General features: G+C 37.6%; 1 long non-coding RNA gene and 1 other non-coding gene across 2 annotated transcripts; one reads left to right on the forward strand and one right to left on the reverse strand.

Annotated features, from left to right (window-relative positions):
• Window positions 1-893: 893 nt before the first annotated feature.
• Window positions 894-1,000, forward strand: LOC133317479 (small nucleolar RNA R71). Its single transcript, XR_009752327.1, has one exon. It is a non-coding gene; the product is annotated as a small nucleolar RNA R71 (small nucleolar RNA).
• A 17,476-nt stretch (window positions 1,001-18,476) lies between these two features.
• LOC133317474 (uncharacterized) lies at window positions 18,477-20,599 on the reverse strand. The gene is made up of 3 exons (XR_009752326.1): window positions 20,574-20,599; window positions 19,118-19,180; window positions 18,477-18,557 (listed from the first exon to the last, which is right to left on the reverse strand). It is a non-coding gene; the product is annotated as an uncharacterized LOC133317474 (long non-coding RNA).
• Between the last annotated feature and the right edge of the window lie 3,648 nt (window positions 20,600-24,247).

The raw sequence follows: 24,247 nt of genomic DNA on the forward strand, positions 1-24,247 counted from the left end.
CTTCTTCATTCTTTTTATTTTCCACCTTCTTTTTCCCTGGTTGAAGTACCAACCCACTTCTTGTAATAATTGCTTTACAGTGCTCCTTAGGATTCACCAGTGTATCACTTGGAAATTTCCCTTGTGGTCTCTCTGATATCTGTCTTGATAATTGACCAATCTGGGTCTCCAAATTTCTGATTGATGCTTCCTGATTTCTAAAAGAAGTTCTGGTCTCCTGCATGAATGCAGTTGTCTCTTCCCTGAATGAAGTAGAACCCTGAATATAATCCTGAGTCGTCTTAGATAACTGAGCAAACGCTTTCTCCCATGCAGCAGGATCACTTGACTGCTCCTTCATATGTGGTGGTGGAGGATGTAATGGTGGATTCAATTGGTGGTTGGAACTATAGCTGAATCCTGGGTGTTGATTCTTGTTTTTCCATGGTGGCATATAAACATTCTTTCCCTGATTGTTGTAGTTCCTTTGATTATTCTGATCATACCACACTCCATTCACCTCTGCTTGTTCTGATGATCCCCCATAATCACACTCCTCTATCACATGGCCCTTACCACAGATAGCACATACACTCTTTGTTTCCACAGAAGCTACCTTTTGTGAAGAGAGTTGCTTAATAAGGGTATCTAATTGTTGCTGCTGTTGTCTCTGTGTCTGCATCAGTTGATCATTCCTTGCCAACAGAGCATCATACCCATCCAACCTGATAATTCTTGTCCTTCTGTCAGCCACTGGAGCATTATCAAATTCTTGAGATGCTAATGACTCAAAGATATCCAAGGCTTCTTGAGGGGTCTTGGTAGTCAATGATCCACCAGCAGTGGCATGCACCAAGGTTCTAGTGTTAGTGGTCATTCCTTGCAGGAAGATTGCTGCTTGTTGCCATGCCTCAATTCCATGCTGTGGACATTTCCTCAACAAAGTCTTGAATCTCTCCCAAGCCTCATAAATAGATTCTGACTCTTTCTGCTTAAAGCTTGTAATTTCATCCTTCAACTTGGCCCTCTTGGATGCTGAGAAAAACCTTTGCAAGAACTTGGTTTGCAAATCATCCCAAGTTGTTATACATCCTTGTGGCAATGATTGCAGCCATCTCCTTGCATCATCCGTCAGTGAATGAGTGAATAGTCTCAACAAAATTGCATCTCTTGTGACACCGTTTATCTTCACAGTATCACTCAACAATAGGAAGTTCTCTATGTGCAAGTAAGGGTCCTCCACACTGGTTCCAGCAAACTGATCCTTCTGCACCAAATGTATCAAAGCAGGCTTCAATTCAAAGTTGTTGGGCTCCACTGTTGGGCGCACAACACTCCCAATTGGAGGAACCACTGCAGGAGTTATGTACTCTCCCAGTGTCCTCTGTGGTGGTGGTGGTCTGTGATTCTCTGCCATTATATCTTCCTGATTAACCGTACTTGATTCACCAATTTCTTGCAACTGTCTCCTTTGCCTGGCTGCCCTTTTGTGCTTCCTCAATGTCCTTTCTAATTCTGGATCATACAACAACAAATTTGGATCAAGTGTACCTCGCATGTACCAGAATCAAAATTGACCAGAAACTTAACATAAACTAAAATACTGAAAATAAAAGGATTCAATCTCAGAATTCTATAGTATCAGTTAGTGTTGAAAAACAAATTCCCCGGCAACGGCGCCAAAAACTTGTTGGACGTTTAGCAAGTGCACTAGTCGTACAAGTAATAAAATGATGAGTAAAGATCGTTCCCACGAGGAATTGTGTTAAAACACTAATATACCATAGAAAACTGATTTGAATCAAATAAGAGTTTGTAAAAATCATGAATAATTTGTCACCAGAAAATTGATTTTAAGTAAATTGACACAAAGTAAATATGGATTAGGAATTAATAAAAACAACAAGTAGTCAGAAAACAACTTTCCTCCATGATAACCCATATAAGAATTGATCATATGATGAATTCCTTTCCATGTGATGTTAATCAACTTTTTACTTATCATCAAGATGTAATCCCTTACTACCCTGATAGAAACAGTAATCAGAAACCCCAATCCCTTGGTGATCTCTTTCTTAATACATGCATGAAATACTAAGGTTTTAAGATTACATCAGAACTCTAGCATCAATCCCTTGAGTACTAGAATTCTGATGTTGAGATTATCAAATACAGAAGTCATATAAACATCCCTGTTCTATACTACTTCTTTGATAGAAATAATTAACTCAGAAAATCTCAAATCAGCACATGAAAAATACTTCATCATATTAATCAAATCAACATAATATTATCATGGAGTTCCATTGCATCCAGACTACAAAGACTCTACTCAGACATGACTAAGGAATAAATAAGAGAAGAAGAAACAAACTTCATTTCCATGTTGAAAGTCTTCAATCTCCAAACTATTACAAGGAAATCCTAATACAAAAACTAAGAGAATTTAGAGAGAAGTCAGACTAAGTTTAAGAGAGAGAGAGTTCAGATCCCCCAAGATCCTGATCTAAGTGTCAAGGCTTTGCCTTATATAGTGTTACAATTAAAAACAGAAAACTGATGTGGGCGCTAAAACGTCCATAAGTGGCCGTTTTAGCGTCCATGCTTTACGTATGCTCAACTGTTTTTAACTGATTTCAATGCTAAAACGTTAAGGAATGACCTATTTAGCGTCCAAACTTGGTGAATTCTCAACTAACTTTAACTGACTCCAACGCTAAAACGTTTGATTTGGACGTTTTAGCGGTGAAGACCAGAATCTTTTTCCACTTTAGGGCGCTAAAACGCATATTGCAGGCCGTTTTAGCGCCCAAGACCAGCAATTTTCCATCTTCTTAGTGTAGCAGCGCGCTAAAACGCTCTGTGTGGACGTTTTAGCGCTCATCACCAGCAAGTTTTGGCATCTTCCTGTAACAGGGCGCTAAAACGCTCAGTGTGGACGTTTTAGCGCTCAACACCAGCAAGTTTTGGCCTCTTCCTGTAACAGGGCGCTAAAACGCTCAGTGTGGACGTTTTAGCGCTCAACACTTAGGCAATTTTTCTCCTCTTGAGCTCCAGAATCTTCTTCCTTCTCCAGTTGTCTTTCAAGCTTGCTTTTCCTACAAGAATCATACAAATTTCCAATAAAGCTCTTGAACTTGTAATTGAGGACATCTTAGGACATTAACCTTGTTTTTCATCATTTAATCACACAATTTGATCCTAATTCCTGCTAAAAACCATGATGAACTAAGGTTCATCATTGGCCCACTATGGAAGTTGATTCCAAAAATCATGTAAAGAAATGTAGTTGCTGTCAGAAACATGCCAGAATGATACGTTCCCCTCCATAAGAGTTAACATACATCTCGGCTCCATGACCCTTTTACAAATGGGGAATAGATTTGCTAAGACTTTTTAAAGCTGCTGAAGGACAGTTACAATGGCTGATTGTAGCTGTAGATTGCTTTACAAAATGGATAGAAGATGAACCCGTCACTACTATAACCTCGGCTAAAGTTTAAAGATTCTTTGATAAAAATATTGTTTTCAGGTTTGGAATACCAGTCGAGATAGTGACAAATAATGGAACTCAGTTTACTGACAAGAGGTTACAAGAACTAATGGTGGATTTCAAAATTCATCACCACTTTGCATTTGTGGAACATCCCCAATAAAATGGGAAAGTTGAAGCCGCAAACAAAGTAATTGTGGATGGGCTGCGGAAACGGATGGAGGATGCTAAGGATAGTTGGGTTCATTACATATACTTTGTATTATGGGGGTACAAAACAAGTATCCAAACAGCAACCGTAGAAACTCCATTCAGACTTACTTATGGATGTGAGGCTATGATTTTGGTTGAGATAGGAGAACCATCTTGGAGGAGAATGAGGACTCTCAAAGAGAAAGAAGAAGAAAATAATAAAGCTCTTGCAGCCGAGTTAGACCTGATAGATGAAATCAAAGTCACGGCACATTGCCGAGATGTGACAACCAAACAATTGATAGCAGCCAGATATAATAGAAAAGTATGACCAAGGTCATTTGAAAAAGATGACTTGGTACTTAGGAAAGCATACATTGGCAACAAGAATGCTAGAGATGGAAAGTTGGCTGCAAACTGGGAAGACCCTTATCGGGTTAAAGAAAAACTCAAAAAATAGGCTTATATCCTGGAGACATTAGAAGAAAAGTCTATCAAGAGAACATGGAACATGGATAAACTGAAGATATGTTACAATTATGATCTGAGTTCTATGGGCAGGTTGTTTTTATATTTTTTCAATTTTTAGGTGAATTATTTTTTCTTTGTAGGGATTGTTTAAAGTCGACTATATCGACAAATTCATGTAATTGATATTTTTAATGATAAATGAGGAATTTTTCATTGAGATTTATCATTATATGATTATGATGCATTGTAACAGCCCGTTACGTACCGGTATTGTTAACATTAAATATGATATTAAGCGCAGTTACAATCACAGCAGTTCATTTAAAAAAACGAGAATAAATTTTTTCCGACTATTACGCGAGCATTTAAATCATAAAAAAGCGTAATAATTAAAAGCTGTGACCGTAACCGTAAACTCTTGCGGAAGACTTATTTTAACTATTTTTATAACTTACATCATTCATTATGAGTTACTAAGGAGTTCCCATAAACTCACTTAGCCTATTTCCAACTTTACATTTTTACCAATTCGAACATGTTTCACTCTAAATTTTTCTGCGACCAAACCAATCGCAACCAACCCTTCTTCTCAGATTATATTTTTGTATTACTTAATTCCCTTTTTAACAAGCTATCATACGCTCAATTCGGAGCTCATTTGCTCCGGTTATCGCCGTTTGAAGTTGGATAAGCAATTAGCCCAAACAACCCCAAAAACAGCTCCAAACCACTCACATTGCTCGAATTACTGCACTCAATCCACTCAACCATTTGCTCTCAAATATTTATCCTACAAACTAGACATCTAAAACTTTATTTTGATATATCACACGCTTAATTTGGCGGAGAAACGAAGCGGGAATTAATTTCCCAAATCCGGTCCAGAATCTGCCTCAGGTGCAGGGGCACATGGGCAGTCCGTGTTTCTCTATTTTTTTCAGGCCGAAGATCAATCCAGAATTTCCTCATATTCTAACACAAGGTAGTGGACATCTCAACCTTCAAAATGGCGTATGGCACGTCCCTAGGGGACTTCTATGGAGGGAGATATGGTCTCCCGAAGTTTTCCTAAAATCTGCCAATTCTACAGAAAATTCGCCAGAGTTTCCTTTGTTTTTCCAATAATCCCAAATTTGTAAAAGATCATTTAAACCTCAAATGTACCTAATAAACACATGATAATACAGTAATAATCCAATGGGTGGCACACACAAGGACCAACAACGCCTTGGGGCACTTACAACCCAATCCAGTTTATAGTTATTAAACATAGAGTCCATATTAATCATTCTTAAGTAGTTGCAATCACTAACACCTTTTTCATGCATATTTCCATCATACATATTATCATAACCTAAAATAGGCCTAAGGCCCTTCCATCATAATTAGACATGCATCAATACTATTACAATATGGCTTTACAAATTACAACTTGAAACTAAAACTTCAAATTACATTCTTCTAAAATTTCAACTTAATTTAAAAGACAACATAACCAAATACATCACTACTAGACTTAGACAAAATGGCATGAACAAGATGCTAATGAAGCTACTAATAAATACAAATGACATGTTCATGCCCTAAGTCTAGCCTAGGCCACACGGCCAACAAAATGCAAGATATGAAGCGCTCCAGCGCTCACTCTGCGGGCCTCTTGCCCGAGGCTCCTGCTCCACTGCTACCTCCTGAAATAAATGCCCCGAGACGGGGTGAGATATACGAATATATCTCAGTAACCAAGAGGTTCTGGAGAAAACTCCACCCAATGGTTCACTTCGATGCATATCAATAGAATACAACAACCACTTTGAAAACGGGATATAGCAAGGGATTTAGAGAATGGGGAATATAAAGAAAACAAAATACGACGATACGGGATGGTAACCCCAATTCCACGTACGCCCTCGGCATATATAAGCCTATGGGTATCATCCAAGGTGTGTTCACAGAAACCACAACCATGATGCCCAAACCAACCAAAACGCCAAAGACATTCCTAGTGTGCTCCTACCCGGATCACACACCATGACCGCAGTCAACTGGAACTCCCTCCTGGAGACCTATCCAGCGGAAGTCCGAAAATGCCCGAAGGCTAATAAAACTGTCTACTGGCCAGAGACTCGGTACATAAGTACCCATAGCAATAATGCATGCATGCTCATGTGTTATATACTATTCATACACACTTCCTACCGTTACCATCAACTGGAAAGGTGGAACAGAAAAGGGGAACAAGCCCCAGTACCAAGAGGTTACCTTAATTCGTGTTTCCACAAGCTCCGCAGCAGCTTATCCCTCAACTCGGTACACAGCGGAATGCCTACACAGAGGACATTCCCAATCACTCTCAGTTCAACCCATACATGTTAATTTATAATTACACATGCAATGAACCAATTTCTTACCTCAATCCACTTGGTCCCGGACCAAGGGCAATTCACTGATTCAAGATTCGGGATTCAGGTCGACGTACGGCAACCTATACAATAATGTACATCCATCAGTACTCGTAAAATAGTATCAAAACGCAAAAACACAAAAATCCTTCCCATCCTCCCTTGATGGTTCGGCCATTGTAGTGTAAATGTGAGATTTATTTTTTTAAATTTTCTTTCTCATTTTATAACACTCCCTTAGGTTGTTTAGAGGCTAGTTCAATCGTCGTTTTTCCGTTTTTCGACATTTACGCATCGTTTTGCGAAATATTTCATTCTGGGCTCATTTAGGTCTCTAACACAATTCATTTTTTTCCATTGATTCAAACACTCTCCAAGCACAACACAACCCATCTAAGCACCATATAACTACACAAATCATCATCCAAATCATTTTTCAACATTAATTCCTCAATCTTTCCTCAAAGAATCGAATTTTACCCTATGGCATTCCAAGGAATTTCCATACAACTTTAATCATTCCACACCTCATACAATCCTATTATATCAACATACAATCATACAACAACTCATCAATCCAATCCTAACACATTTTCAAAACTCAAAGTCATGACAACCTCAAAATTTTCTAAGTTAAAAATTCACATTTTTCATCAATAATTTTTATTGCATTTATGGCTACTACACATCATTCTAAGACACATTCATGTACAAACATTTTCCAATTGAGCTATCTAAACACATCAATCCAACAAGCCCTCTTTAGGGTTCATAAATTCAACCACAAAATTAAACCATTGGAACACAAGGAAACTCACCCAAAAGCTTGGCACAAGGCTCCTCCTAAACATACTCCACCATTGGAGCATCAATCAACACCATTTTCACAAATCTAAAGGAAAGGGCCGCAGCTTTGGGGAGGGTTTTTCTCAAAATCTAGTGGCTTTCAAGGCTTGGGAGTACCACCAATGGATTTAGAAGGCCATTTCCATCAAATTTCAAGACAAGAATCAATGGATTTGGTGAAGAAATGGCTAAGTTATGGTGAAATGAAATCTTGGAGGGGAAGGGCTATGGTGGCTGCGGGTTTGAGCAAGAAGAGGGAGGAAAGTGATGCATGAATAGTGCCAAGCACATGTGGCTTAAGTCACTTAAGTGGGGTGGGTCCCACCGCCACCTTACGCGATTTAAAACTAATCCGAATTTTCCTCCGATTCCACTAAACGTCCGTAAATTCACAACCTATTTAGAAACTCAAATTTTTAACATTAACTATTCCCCTTTAAATATGCTTGATCAGATGAATTAAGAGTCCTCCATTCGTTCGGAGAAAACACTGTTTTAAGCTATTATGCGCGTCATTGGCACGCTTCCCCAAACTGTCTTAATTTCATCGAATATTATAAGAAATCATATTTCCTAACTCATTAGACCATTTTTAACTCATATTTGAAACCTAGAGCTCAAAACTCAATCGGCACGTTTTACGGTGCAATCGTACCGCGGTATTTTTGCCTGTCCACTCAATTTTTCGTTCTGAACCCATTTCCAGGGTTATTTTTACCATCTGAGACCTTCTACTCAATTTTTATCTTCCTAGGGTTGCGTGTTGGCTAATTACCGTTTTGCCCTTTCTTTGTATTTTGGCCTAATCTTTTGGATTTTCACTAATCCATCACTTGATTGCTCACTTAATATTTTAATTACTTGATTTAAAATTGTGAGGTGTTATATTCACCCCAACTTTTTAGAATTTTGTCCGCAAAATTAAATCATACTCACCCACTAACTCAGGACACAGCCGGAGAATCTCATCCTCTCGCTCCCAAGTAGCATCCTCAAGTGTGTATCTTTACCATATTACTTTTATCACAAGCATGATCTCCTTTTTATGATACTCGTTATCCTTTGATCCTTCATAATTACTCGTCTCTCATGGTTCTGTGACATTTTAATTCCCAATACTTTAAACTTTCTCTGGTTTACCGTTTCTCTTTCGCTGATTTGTAGGTAATAATATAACCATATTACGGATTTGTCGGTATCAATTTACCTCATTCTCATCTTTATCCATCCTTCTGACCCATGGTCGTTCTCAAAAGCACCTAATCGTTTTCATACTAGGCTCTAACCGTTCTCATGCACATTCACTAGTTATTCCTGGAGTATTTCCAACTCACATGTTCTTTAGTACTTAACTCTTTTCGCTTTCCTCACTGTTTTCACAATACCCCAACAACCATTTCTTTCTATTACTGTTACTACGCTTATCATTTCGTTGTTTTCTTGGCTTTCACCCAAGCACATACTTTCTAGTTTCAAAGGCACTTTGTCGTGTCCTACAATTACGACTCACATTAAATTCTATACTCATATACTTTATTTTTCCTTGTCACGTGTCTTCACCTCTTTTTAGGTACTCACAACTATATCTTTCTCTTTGTGATACGAAACTAGCAATACCCATACTAGTTTATATTTTCGATTAGCCCTATAAGGCCTTTCGACCACAAATACTCATGAAATTTTTCCACCTACAAATTCATATTCATAATTTACACTCATTGTTAAACTCTTTATTAGCCTAACCATCTCGACTTTACCAACTCAACCAGCTCAACTCCATACTTAGACCTCTCACAGTCTAAACACAACACTCATTAATGACCTCCACATGAAGGCCTCATGCTTAATATTTTCTCCCACTAACTATTTTCAGCTTTCATTCCACTCCGGTGTTGCAACTTAACCATTTGTTCCACTTATTTATACTACTTCTTCGTAATCCTCGTCATTTAATCCTGGATGACAAATTCAATATAATATCACCTTACAGTTTTACCAACTTTCACCAAATACCTTGGGACGAATCCTTTTTCAACACCCATTTCCCTATTAACTGAGGGACCACTAAAAATGTCATGTCTCTCACATACAAGTCTCATCCTATAGGAATCTTTGAAACTTCATTATCAAGTCACATAAAACTAAATCCATCCTTGCCACTACTTATACAATTTACCATCGGTTGGTATATCAATCTCTCGGAATATTCAAAGCTACCACAGCACTCAGCTATACCTCATTAATACTTAACCAAAACAACATCAACATTGTGCATTTTCCACACACTTTCCACCATAAGTGGCATATGCGATTATATATAACACTCCTTTAATCTGAACTCTTGATCATTACCAGCCTTCCTAGAAGGACACTCACTCAATCTGTCAACATCAATCTCGTTATTATCTCTTTCATCATAAGACGAGAATTCCAACAAATTTACTACCTCACTTGGAGCCGAAATTATTTCATCAAACTTACTTTACACCCACAATAGTGTTTCACTATCACACTTCAAAAAAAATTTACACACTATGCCTCACCTCTTGTATCCAATTCTGACATACTATTGTCCATTTACAAATATCTGACCTCATATTTTGCGTTAATCACATGGAAGAACTCTCTCAATACAGTGGGTAACAACATTCACAGGTTTTAACCGCTCGAGCTCTTGCTGTCCTCAGGGCCCCAGATGTAATGACCCACCGATCAGAGAATCCACCCATATAATCCATGCAGTAATGATAACCTACCACCTGCTGACTGTGTTCTATTAGTATTCCCAACGTTTCTTATTTGTGCACTTATGTAGATCAATTCAACTATAATAGCAGTCTTATCACTGCGGGATACTTCCTCATCTCATATTACTCGTATAACATAATAATAGTCTCCGGGAACATAATCCGCACGGAGATGGCTACACACTTCGGGCGCATAAGCCGCACAGAGATGGTAATATCAAGTCTCATAACGTGCACCTAGTGCATAGAGGAGTTCATATTTACATCACATCTGTATACAACAGCAAACGTGTACCCAGTACACAGGGGAGTTCATACTTATAACATATCCGTATATAACGGCAAAACTGGTACCCCGTACACTCCAGATCACACATGGACCCAGTCCATTTGGTGTCTGTATCACTCTGTATATAACAACAAAATATCTTTGGTATATTCACATGGGGTTATCCCCATAATCATAGCAGTAGTGGTATAATATACCCTGTTACATATAAGTCAATTCGTCTTACTCTCTCATTTCATTCTTCTCACTGATAGTTTACACATAAGTCACTATTATCATAATTCACATTCTCTTCGTAATTTCGTACACGTTTTCTAACTTTTAATAGTTTTTTCTGTCATATTACCGTTCAAATCTATAGTCCATTATCTCTTCCTTGCTTATTCTTCTCACAGATTGTTTTCTCTCTTACTTTGACTATTCAATTGGCATAGTTCATAACATAATCTCTATTCCGTGAATCCAGAATTTTCTCAAAGTTCTGCACACATCTCACATATACTTCCCATCACACAGGGATCTTCTAAACATATTCGTCCTATCCCAGAGGACTAATTTCACCTCAATCCGTGCACTGCAAAATTATATCAATCCTTGCACACTAACACTTATACCTCAACTCATTAACTAATCTTATCATTTTTGTTTTGACATTACACATTAGCTCTTTTGCTAAACACATAATTCCACACTTTATTGTAACTTAGTTCATACACTAATCACATGATTTCCCATCAGGTTGTACATTAGCTCATTCTCTAATCATATAATCTCTTCAGATACTTCCCATCATCGGGGATTTCATTCGGCCTCTTTGTCCTTTTACAAAAAAAAAATATATATAATAATTTACCTCAACACGGATAATTAGGCGCTCAGGCCGTCACAAGGTGTACATACATATATATGTATACTGGCACTTAGGCCATCACTGGATTATTATCCGTTTATTCATCAGAATAGGTATACTGGCCATCAGGCCATTAGGTATTATTCACAATGCATTACAACATCCACAAGTAATTAGGCCATTTAAATTACGATATTCATTCTCTGAGATTTCCAAGAGACCTCCATCATGGATCAATCCTCTTATGCTTCGTAACACCTGAATCTCTACATAGTAGCCATTTCCAAGGAGAATTCCACACATTAACGCACACATATAGTCATATTTGTTTCCTTCATGGCATATCGGTCAAGCTAAACCATTATTCCGTTACGGACAATCATACTCTCAATGAACCTTGTTCAATGCCATCCATGGCGATTCTCTCAACTTCTTCCTTATACATATAATACATAATTAATTCATCTCGCCTATGTTTAATCAATACTACCTCCTTATGGATTTAAATCCCATATTTCGATACATCTCAATTTAACAATTGACCAACATTATAATTTCAAGTGGTCAAATCCCATAGGATTAATCATCAATTATTCTATTTATTTCTCTGCATGAACCATCTCACTTTGTTTAAGTGTACATCATCCATCAAGGACTTATAACTTCTAGTCAACATAAAATATTCAAACTCATGCCTAAGCATATCTGTTCACCATTTTCAATAATCCAACAGGTTCTAAACCTTTCACCTTGATGAAGTCTATTCACCAAGTCCATTGTACACACTATACTACACACATACTTGGAAGCTTTACCCATACCATTTCCATACTATGGACTCATCTCAATTATATATCTTTATTATTCATGGTACTACAAGGTTCATCCATGCAATACCGTACATATCATAGATTTGTTTACAACTTTCACTTACAATCCAGCTTTATAAATTTCATCTACAAGGTCAGACAAAACATTTAAGTATGTTTCCCTGAAGTCCTATAATATTCATATTTTACTTACTGCCATCTCTTGTCCATGGAGCAGTCAACACTGCATCCACAACATCAGGCTAAGGACTTACATTTGGTGTTCCAAGGTTGCCACGCAGGCTTCTTACGATGACTACGCATGTAACACAAAGAAATGGGTTGATCAGACCCACACTAAGGAATCACATATGCAGTAATCGATAAGAATCTACATACAACTATGCAACACACAACACAACTATATATTCATTATCAGAGTTCCCTAACAAAACTGCTCTGATACCATAAAATGTAACAGCCCGTTACGTACCGGTATTGTTAACATTAAATATGATATTAAGCGCAGTTACAATCACAGCAGTTCATTTAAAAAAACGAGAATAAATTTTTTCCGACTATTACGCGAGCATTTAAATCATAAAAAGCGTAATAATTAAAAGCTGTGACCGTAACCGTAAACTCTTGCGGAAGACTTATTTTAACTATTTTTATAACTTACATCATTCATTATGAGTTACTAAGGAGTTCCCATAAACTCACTTAGCCTATTTCCAACTTTACATTTTTACCAATTCGAACATGTTTCACTCTAAATTTTTCTGCGACCAAACCAATCGCAACCAACCCTTCTTCTCAGATTATATTTTTGTATTACTTAATTCCCTTTTTAACAAGCTATCATACGCTCAATTCGGAGCTCATTTGCTCCGGTTATCGCCGTTTGAAGTTGGATAAGCAATTAGCCCAAACAACCCCAAAAACAGCTCCAAACCACTCACATTGCTCGAATTACTGCACTCAATCCACTCAACCATTTGCTCTCAAATATTTATCCTACAAACTAGACATCTAAAACTTTATTTTGATATATCACACGCTTAATTTGGCGGAGAAACGAAGCGGGAATTAATTTCCCAAATCCGGTCCAGAATCTGCCTCAGGTGCAGGGGCACATGGGCAGTCCGTGTTTCTCTATTTTTTTCAGGCCGAAGATCAATCCAGAATTTCCTCATATTTTAACACAAGGTAGTGGACATCTCAACCTTCAAAATGGCGTATGGCACGTCCCTAGGGGACTTCTATGGAGGGAGATATGGTCTCCCGAAGTTTTCCTAAAATCTGCCAATTCTACAGAAAATTCGCCAGAGTTTCCTTTGTTTTTCCAATAATCCCAAATTTGTAAAAGATCATTTAAACCTCAAATGTACCTAATAAACACATGATAATACAGTAATAATCCAATGGGTGGCACACACAAGGACCAACAACGCCTTGGGGCACTTACAACCCAATCCAGTTTATAGTTATTAAACATAGAGTCCATATTAATCATTCTTAAGTAGTTGCAATCACTAACACCTTTTTCATGCATATTTCCATCATACATATTATCATAACCTAAAATAGGCCTAAGGCCCTTCCATCATAATTAGACATGCATCAATACTATTACAATATGGCTTTACAAATTACAACTTGAAACTAAAACTTCAAATTACATTCTTCTAAAATTTCAACTTAATTTAAAAGACAACATAACCAAATACATCACTACTAGACTTAGACAAAATGGCATGAACAAGATGCTAATGAAGCTACTAATAAATACAAATGACATGTTCATGCCCTAAGTCTAGCCTAGGCCACACGGCCAACAAAATGCAAGATATGAAGCGCTCCAGCGCTCACTCTGCGGGCCTCTTGCCCGAGGCTCCTGCTCCACTGCTACCTCCTGAAATAAATGCCCCGAGACGGGGTGAGATATACGAATATATCTCAGTAACCAAGAGGTTCTGGAGAAACTCCACCCAATGGTTCACTTTGATGCATATCAATAGAATACAACAACCACTTTGAAAACGGGATATAGCAAGGGATTTAGAGAATGGGGAATATAAAGAAAACAAAATACGACGATACGGGATGGTAACCCCAATTCCACGTACGCCCTCGGCATATATAAGCCTATGGGTATCATCCAAGGTGTGTTCACAGAAACCACAACCATGATGCCCAAACCAACCAAAACGCCAAAGACATTCCTAGTGTGCTCCTACCCGGATCACACACCATGACCGCAGTCAACTGGAACTCCCTCCTGGAGACCTATCCAGCGGAAGTCCGAAAATGCCCGAAGGCTAATAAAACTGTCTACTGGCCAGAGACTCGGTACATAAGTACCCATAGCAATAATGCATGCATGCTCATGTGTTATATACTATTCATACACACTTCCTACCGTTACCATCAACTGGAAAGGTGGAACAGAAAAGGGGAACAAGCCCCAGTACCAAGAGGTTACCTTAATTCGTGTTTCCACAAGCTCCGCAGCAGCTTATCCCTCAACTCGGTACACAGCGGAATGCCTACACAGAGGACATTCCCAATCACTCTCAGTTCAACCCATACATGTTAATTTATAATTACACATGCAATGAACCAATTTCTTACCTCAATCCACTTGGTCCCGGACCAAGGGCAATTCACTGATTCAAGATTCGGGATTCAGGTCGACGTACGGCAACCTATACAATAATGTACATCCATCAGTACTCGTAAAATAGTATCAAAACGCAAAAACACAAAAATCCTTCCCATCCTCCCTTGATGGTTCGGCCATTGTAGTGTAAATGTGAGATTTATTTTTTTAAATTTTCTTTCTCATTTTATAACACTCCCTTAGGTTGTTTAGAGGCTAGTTCAATCGTCGTTTTTCCGTTTTTCGACATTTACGCATCGTTTTGCGAAATATTTCATTCTGGGCTCATTTAGGTCTCTAACACAATTCATTTTTTTCCATTGATTCAAACACTCTCCAAGCACAACACAACCCATCTAAGCACCATATAACTACACAAATCATCATCCAAATCATTTTTCAACATTAATTCCTCAATCTTTCCTCAAAGAATCGAATTTTACCCTATGGCATTCCAAGGAATTTCCATACAACTTTAATCATTCCACACCTCATACAATCCTATTATATCAACATACAATCATACAACAACTCATCAATCCAATCCTAACACATTTTCAAAACTCAAAGTCATGACAACCTCAAAATTTTCTAAGTTAAAAATTCACATTTTTCATCAATAATTTTTATTGCATTTATGGCTACTACACATCATTCTAAGACACATTCATGTACAAACATTTTCCAATTGAGCTATCTAAACACATCAATCCAACAAGCCCTCTTTAGGGTTCATAAATTCAACCACAAAATTAAACCATTGGAACACAAGGAAACTCACCCAAAAGCTTGGCACAAGGCTCCTCCTAAACATACTCCACCATTGGAGCATCAATCAACACCATTTTCACAAATCTAAAGGAAAGGGCCGCAGCTTTGGGGAGGGTTTTTCTCAAAATCTAGTGGCTTTCAAGGCTTGGGAGTACCACCAATGGATTTAGAAGGCCATTTCCATCAAATTTCAAGACAAGAATCAATGGATTTGGTGAAGAAATGGCTAAGTTATGGTGAAATGAAATCTTGGAGGGGAAGGGCTATGGTGGCTGCGGGTTTGAGCAAGAAGAGGGAGGAAAGTGATGCATGAATAGTGCCAAGCACATGTGGCTTAAGTCACTTAAGTGGGGTGGGTCCCACCGCCACCTTACGCGATTTAAAACTAATCCGAATTTTCCTCCGATTCCACTAAACGTCCGTAAATTCACAACCTATTTAGAAACTCAAATTTTTAACATTAACTATTCCCCTTTAAATATGCTTGATCAGATGAATTAAGAGTCCTCCATTCGTTCGGAGAAAACACTGTTTTAAGCTATTATGCGCGTCATTGGCACGCTTCCCCAAACTGTCTTAATTTCATCGAATATTATAAGAAATCATATTTCCTAACTCATTAGACCATTTTTAACTCATATTTGAAACCTAGAGCTCAAAACTCAATCGGCACGTTTTACGGTGCAATCGTACCGCGGTATTTTTACCCGCGAAAAACACTATTCACTGATTTTTCTGAAACTTGCCTGTCCACTCAATTTTTCGTTCTGAACCCATTTCCAGGGTTATTTTTACCATCTGAGACCTTCTACTCAATTTTTATCTTCCTAGGGCTGCGTGTTGGCTAATTACCGTTTTGCCCTTTCTTTGTATTTTGGCCTAATCTTTTGGATTTTCACTAATCCATCACTTGATTGCTCACTTAATATTTTAATTACTTGATTTAAAATTGTGAGGTGTTATATGCATCAATATACAAATCCGAGATACAGGTGTGATTTGTCAAACTGACTCTGATCAAGTCGAAATGTTCCATATTATGGTTGGTAAACCAAACTAGGACATATGACAATATTGCCTTTACCTTGGATAAAAGTAGCGTAACAAAACCCGAATTGCAAATTAAAGGAACCAATATTTACCTTCACAAGTAGCAACTTTGCAAAATGCTAAGTTAAATTAACAAAAACATCATGCAAATAAATACAAGACAAAGAAAAGTGTGGAATCCCTCCAATATAGTTTGACCACGGCCAGGTCAACGATAATACTCCAAAATTGTATCCGAGTTAATAAATATAATGAGATAATCCATCCTGTAATGGAATAATCCTGATATGGTTTGAAATACTTGAAAATATATTTAAGTTATCAAGTGAGCCTAACTTTTAGGCGTATGACACCTTATTATTCAGGATAAAGCTATGACAAATCATGAAATCAATAATAGCAAATAAGTGCCAGGGAAATATTAAAAGGAAAAGATCGGGTAAGAACCTGACAATATTCATTACAAATCTAAAAAAGGTTCAAAGACCCCAAAAAAAAGAATTACAAATAAAATCGGCACCCTGACTATTCACTCTACAGGCTTCTCCACTTGCTCAACATCTACCCTGGCAACCTCCTTAATAGTGACTTCTTTCTCTCCTTCAATTCGGTCTCCCTCTAACTGAGTAACAGAATCACCTGTAGGAGATTGGTGAGGGGGGATTAATTGCCCATTGTTGACATAAGCCATGTGATGTAAGCCTTCTGTGCTGAGCTCGATGCCAGGGTTGAGGATCTTAATTTGTTTTAGAAAGAGCCCAATGTTGATTTCTCCAGCTCGACTTGATAGTATTGAACATCAGTTTCAGCCTCTTTCAACTTATTCTCATTGCGCTCAAACATTATTTTAAAATCCTTCATTGATTGGACATTATTGACATGCAAAGGCTCAAGAGAAGTATATTCAGACTTAGAAGTTTTTAAATCCTCCTTCACCTTAAGGAGTTCTTCATAAATCTTAGCCTTCTCCTCCATAGCAGCCTTTATCTCGGCGAGAGTCTTGATGTATTTCTTTTTCAAAGAAAGTAAAGGCCTCGCCAGAGAAGCTATCTTCACAACATTTAGTTCAATCACTTCCAGCTCCTTAATTTCAGTATTATAAAAAGGGTTGGAATCAAAAAAATGAGTAGGATGACAAAGGAAATCACGAAGATCATTAGGAACTCCAGTCTGCAAAATGTCACTTTTAGAGAGGCCAGAGGGAGATGGAGGAGGATGGGTCTGTGTAACACCCTCTCTTGTAGGCCTCCAAGAGAGTTGTTTGCTAAGCGGAATTAGAGTTCTTTAATAGTATTTTAGAGACTGAAAAAATTCACTTTTACATTGCCAATTAAAACTAAAGAGGGGATCTGGTTAATTACAAAAATTAGAGTAAACAAAATTTCTTAAACTTATTAAAAATATAAATTTCCTGATGGACCTTGCTGTCTTTAAAAATTCGTATAAAATCCAGTTCAACGATTTAAAAATATATTCTTTATAATCTGGAAACTAGACATCTGGGGCTTCACGTTCATATAAAATAATAGTGATTTGGAGTTCGTTTGCCCCTCGAAACATAACTCGCAAAATAAGAGAGAAAATAGTGTAAATATCACAAATGTCCTGGCTGGTAAAATTCATAATAAATCGATCTTTCAGAATTTCTTTGCAAGGTTTATATATAATGAAACTAGACACCTGGGGCTACGCGTGCATATAAATTATAAGAAAATCGGAGGTCTGTAGCCCCAGTACGACAACTTACAAAGTGCTCGCAAAGACTTTTCAAAACTCAGCATTTAGATAACATGTCAAAATCCTTTTCGCAAACGTTTCAACATCTGTTTCCAAAATACTTACTGGTCATAAAATCGTAATGCACTAATAAAATCATAGTTCACAGTAATACAAGCTTCTCAATTTCATACAGTCATCCATAAAATATCACATCAATAGCAGCATGCCCAAACAGTAGAGGTCAGCAAATATCCAAGTCCTCAAAAGCTTTTACGTCCTCCTGCCATTTTGTAAAAATAGCAGCCCCAAAGGGGTGAGAGAAAATCCCAGTAGTGTGGCAACAAAACCATAATACAACAATATTAACTAGGCACAAAATCATAAATAGTCACTTCAAACATTTAATCCTTTTCATCATATATCATAACGCGTATATAACGCCCTTTTCCTTTACGCTCATAGCACCGTCAGCATCACAGTGGGTATTCCTAATGGCTCCCATGAAGGTGAATCCCACTGTGGAACCTATGCGGACTGAAGCCAAGTGTCCCCTCTCCTGGTACCAGGCATGCCTATATGATGCATGCTCAGTCACATGTCCTCAATACAAATATATATATATTCAAGATGTCATGAATCAAGTATACATGCCATGTTATGCAATCGCACTCAACAGAAAAATGTATTATGATGTAAAATGCATGCATATATCATATCATCCTTTCATATTCTTACCATTGGCTCATCATCATCATAACATACATAGAACAAATGTGAGCAACACATCACAATTCCATACACTAGCCAATAGTCACATTAGGTAATACCTCCTACACATACCTTGTGTCCAAGCAATAATCAACAGCACCAAAATTCAGCTCACTCAATAAGAATTATGTGCACCTAAAATACATGTGTGACAAATCAGAATTTGTTCCATGCCATTCCCATAGTTCATCAACGAATTTTCATGCTTTTCATTTCTATTCTGTGATCGGTTTGCCCTAACTCCTACACCATATTAATTTCTTACTCAAGTTAATATACCAATTGTCCTTAATTAACAGAATCCAAGCTAGTTACACATGCATGTAAATTCGGCTCCTTGCCCATGGATTAAGTGCTACATATATAGTATTACCTAACCTGATTTACACTAACTAGAGTGTGCTAGTGAGGCATACAGTATGCTGCCAAGTAAATCTTAAATTCTTAAGAATTTGATACAGCTACATGATCCCACACTAGTTACCTTGTCCTAAATTAACAGAATACTCAGATCAGAATTTTAATACATTTTTCCCATATCATATGAAATTTCCATTCCTCTGGGTACTTAATTTTATAATCGAATTCCAAGGTCTTTAACTAAGTAGATTTTCTGACTTATGTTTGGTTTTATTACTTATACTCAATAGTCAACACTCAAGGTTCCTCATCCATACAGATTCGGTCTTTATGGTCATTAATTAGGGACTCTCAGCTTATTTTGTTTAACATAGCATTATTCATTTAAATTAAGCATGTGTTAATTAAACATTCACTTGCTGCCTCCATCGCTTATTAACCAAGGCAAGGTATCCCCCTAACATGTATATGAATGGCCGAACAACCAAGACAAAAGGGATTCTAACGTTTGACTTATATTTACTTGTTAACAACACCACAATCCAAAGCCCCAACACATTCTGATTCGATTTTTTTTTTTTTTAAGGTACTAAGTGTGTGTAATTTTTATTCAATTCAAAATTGACAAAATTCTAAGACTACATAAACATACAGATTTAGTTTCGAAAACTATTCCCTAGAGGCTCAGAATTTTAGTTAGATCAAACTGCTTACATGACTTAAAATTAAATCAATAATCCTTTAGTGTGAGATTTATCCAACTTAAACATGTGCCACACTACTAGTTTTCTGTCTTCATATTATTTTACTGATGTGCATAGCTAAAGATTCTAGCACCTACCTAAACGGTTTAGGCTAGAGGCTAGAAGTCATAATTTTGTTCATTTATTTATCCTCTTCTACAAGACCAATGATGCGCTAAAAGGAACCAATAAGCATGCTGTAATTTATCTTTTACACAAGCAGAGTCACTAGTCTACGAAACATATTAATTGAGACCCAAAGGGAGCTATTTCCATGCTCCAAGCAATCCTTTAAGCTAGTCTACACCAAGGTTCCAATGCAACAGAATTAGGAGCAAGGAGAATGAAAAATGTACATCCTCCTAGGCTGCATACCACAACCGAGACAGACCGAGTGAAGAGTCTAAGGTTTTAGGTTTAATTACCTCCTCCCAAGTGAGCTACGGTTCTCAAATGGCCAAGAATAGAGTCCCCAATATAGGCGTCAAGGTTCTCCCTCTTTTACTCTCCCAAGTCCACGAACTCAGCCACATGCAAGGGAGTTTACCCCATTAAACCGATTCATGAAATAGAAAGTAAGGAGATGAAGAAATGTCTCACCTCCTTGATGGTGGTTGCTTCGGCTGGAAAGGAGAAGAAGGGATCGCCGATTCTGCATGCAGAGGGACTCTTCATCAACCGAGGATGGTAGGGTGGAGCTAGGAAGCAACAAAGAGTTTACTTCTCCACTCGGTTATGTCTAAGGCCGAACCGAAAGATGACAAGCAAGGAAAGTTAGATGATGGTGGTTCTTCTCTATTGGTTTCTATGGTCATTTGGAATGAGAGGAGGCCCAACTTTGTTTCTGTATCTAAATTAAATCCCCCCCGTACAGTCTCCCCCAAACAGCGCCTAGGAAGTACTACCATAATGGTTTGAATGCTGATAAAAGGGTCACCAGAGACCAGAAGATGCTAGGCTTTTTCTCCGTTCATGCGCACAAGGGCTGAAGGGGTTTGAGGGTGCTTTGTGTGAGTAACTTTGGACAATGATACAAGCAATCAGAGTTCCTTTTCTCCATTACACCATGCGCATGCAGTGATGAGGGAAACAAGTGGCTGATTCTCTACCAATAATAGGCGGACATGTAAGATTTGTTTGGGGTAAGATAAGGGGTCATGTGGAGAAGTACCTTGGGCTGATTTTTTGGCTTCAATTTTGGAGATTTGGGCCGTGGCCCTAATGGAGGGTGGTTCCAAATATATAAGTCCAATAAAGGGTTTGTTCTTTGAAATAAAATTAATCACATACCTCTAATGAATACTCATATAGTTCTAATTAGTGTTACACTTTCTATATGTTATCTTCATTTGTCCCTATATTTTTAACAAGGGTGTCAATTGCCTACAATAAATATTCATCATAATTGTTATCCCACTACTTCATCAAATTGAATTTAATTCCATTCTTGGGGAATAGCTATATGTCATAATTAAATTCTTCCTATACTTATAACTAGAATTTCACATGCATAACATAGATACTCACCTTCTATGGTAATACAAATAATTCTCTACTTTAATTTAACTCGCCCCTAAAGCAAGCATTTATATAAAATCCGAAGGCACGTGCTCTGCCACATTCCTAATCGCAGTTTAAATAAATTCCTAATTAGACGGGATGTTACAGTCTGATTGGTAGTTGCCAAAACCTGTGCAGACGCCAGCATATCTTTTTCTTTATCAGCCGGGGTCTCTTTGGACTTATCTCTGGCAAGATTCTTCTTAGTTATTGGGTCAGAAGTTTTCCTCTTCCGGGATGTCAGGTCGACAATCGCGGTCTTTTTTCCTCAACCTAAATGTGGCCAAGAAACTCAGGTGTTCATCTGGCTGTCCCTCCATATTTGGAATTGCAAATAAAAAAATAATGGAATCATGTTAAGATGGAATATTATACCACAAATATCAAATAAGCAAATAGTAGAGAAATCATACTTATTTCCAAATCTAACTCCTATTGAAAATGAATGATGCGACGCTAGCATAACCATGCACTTCGAAATATGTCGTCATGGAAATGACCGTATTAACCTCAATGTCGGACAACTCATTTTCCTTAAAACAGTAACTGGAAGGACACAATTGTAATGGTCAGGAGACCAATATAAGGGAAATATTCCCTCTATATCCTCTGCCTCAGAGGAGCAAAGGAACTAGGATTCTTTCTCGGGTTGAGCAGTAACTTAAAGGAATCAGAATAAATGTGAAAAAAATTTCATGAGAGATGACCCCAGATATTAACCCAACTCTTTCTTTCCGGAGGCTCACGGCCACGAGATGTAATGGCTTGAAAATAGAAAAAGAAAACAGAAACTGTGCAAGGTAAAGTAAGATAAGCAAAGAAGTGCTCAAACGCTTTAACAAAGCCCCAACCATTCGAGTGGAGTTGAGTAGGAGCAATATGGAGATAGTTTAAGATACAAATTTGAAATTCGATTAAAGGAAACTGAATATCGAGTTTGGTGATAAGATCTCGGTAAAAGAAGAAGAAAAAAGGCTTATCTGGATTCCTCCCTGAGCAAACCAGTTCATTTAAGTGGGGAGGAATGATGTCGTAATTTTCTAGGTTGACGACATTGAACTCTATTACATCCTCCACGCTCATCTCGGATATAGTACTCAAAACTTTATAAGTTACCCAGGGATACTGGGATATTAATGTGGCAGAAGAAGACTCAAAATCTGACTCAGCAGAGCGAGACTCCTCTACAATCTCTGACGAAGATGAACCCATAAATACCTAAAACAATGAGAAGTATAATCAGAAGAAATGGATGGGCATACCTGAATCAAAATAGTTACTAGTTGAAGAATCATTAGTCGATAAACTTGTAGATTTATCCGAAATTAAAATTGGATCATTTGCATCACCAGAAGTCGAGAAAGATCCTGAAACATCTCCATGGCGACAACTTGACAAAGTGGACTCGGCTAAAGAGCCACAGCGTCTCTCTATAAGTTTGAAACTTAAAAACACACAAGAATAACAAGGACCGTTCTATATAAGTTTTGAAGATCTTGGGGGAACCTGAGAAGAAGATGATACATCCGAGTTCGGATGGGAAATTATCTTAGAAGGTTCTGATCGAGTTCTAGGAAAATATTGTGGGATACGAGTGTTCGAAAAAGGACGACCTCTACCCCACGCACTCGAACTTCGACCCCGTCCAATAAGGTTATTAGGAATCCTGGGGTTTGATAGCCTGGATCTACCTCTACTACTTCCACCGCGATATCCACGAACATTGCTTCACGTCTCTCCTCTTCAGTTATGGGCGTTCCCTAGAACCAATATCGAAGACCAAGAGGAATCTTCTTGAGCAGTTCTTCTTCATCTCCTTCCTAACCTTCATCACTGACACCGTTCTGGGAATAAAAGAAATATAGATGATTTCTTGAGGATAAAAGAAGGGGAAAATGTTGTCATTTTAAATGACATAAAGTTATGTCATTTTAAGAGAGAGAGAGAGAGAGACACAAAATAATATTTTTTATTTAAAATTTAAATTAAAAAAAACCACCCACTTTCTCTTCCATGATTTTCATTCCTTGTGTCATCTCTCTCCTAAAATGACATAACTTATGTCATTTAGAATGATAAACATCAAACCCTTTGTTGGGGATAAAAGAAATATGGATGATTTGTTTAAAGTCTTCAAATAGAAAATGTATACTTACTCAGAAATACCAGGAAAATCATACAAGGACAATTATAGCCAACAACTTCACAAGACACAATATCATATGAGGGAAAAACAACAAGATTCAAAGATGCAAGAGCATTCAGAAACTCAAAATGCCAGAGAAATGGAGATTCAAAAAACATGAACAGATTCAAATATTCAAACTGACCAAAAGAAATATAGGAATTCACAGTGAGAATGGAAGTACCTGAGTTGAAATGAAAAGAGTTTTGGAGTGTGCTTTAAGAGAAATTATCGTACGAAAGAAAATCAGAAAGGAAGAGCACAGAGGAAACTTCTCAAAACATTTGCGATTGCAAATATAAAATGAAGGAAAGAAAGGGGGGAATATGAATAGTAAGAGTAACAGATGGTGTT

The sequence above is a fragment of the Gastrolobium bilobum genome, unplaced genomic scaffold (assembly GCF_033153095.1).
Source record: "Gastrolobium bilobum isolate Gb01-03AN ecotype WA unplaced genomic scaffold, APGP_CSIRO_Gbil_v1 utg8354, whole genome shotgun sequence".
Taxonomy (NCBI): Eukaryota; Viridiplantae; Streptophyta; class Magnoliopsida; order Fabales; family Fabaceae; genus Gastrolobium; species Gastrolobium bilobum.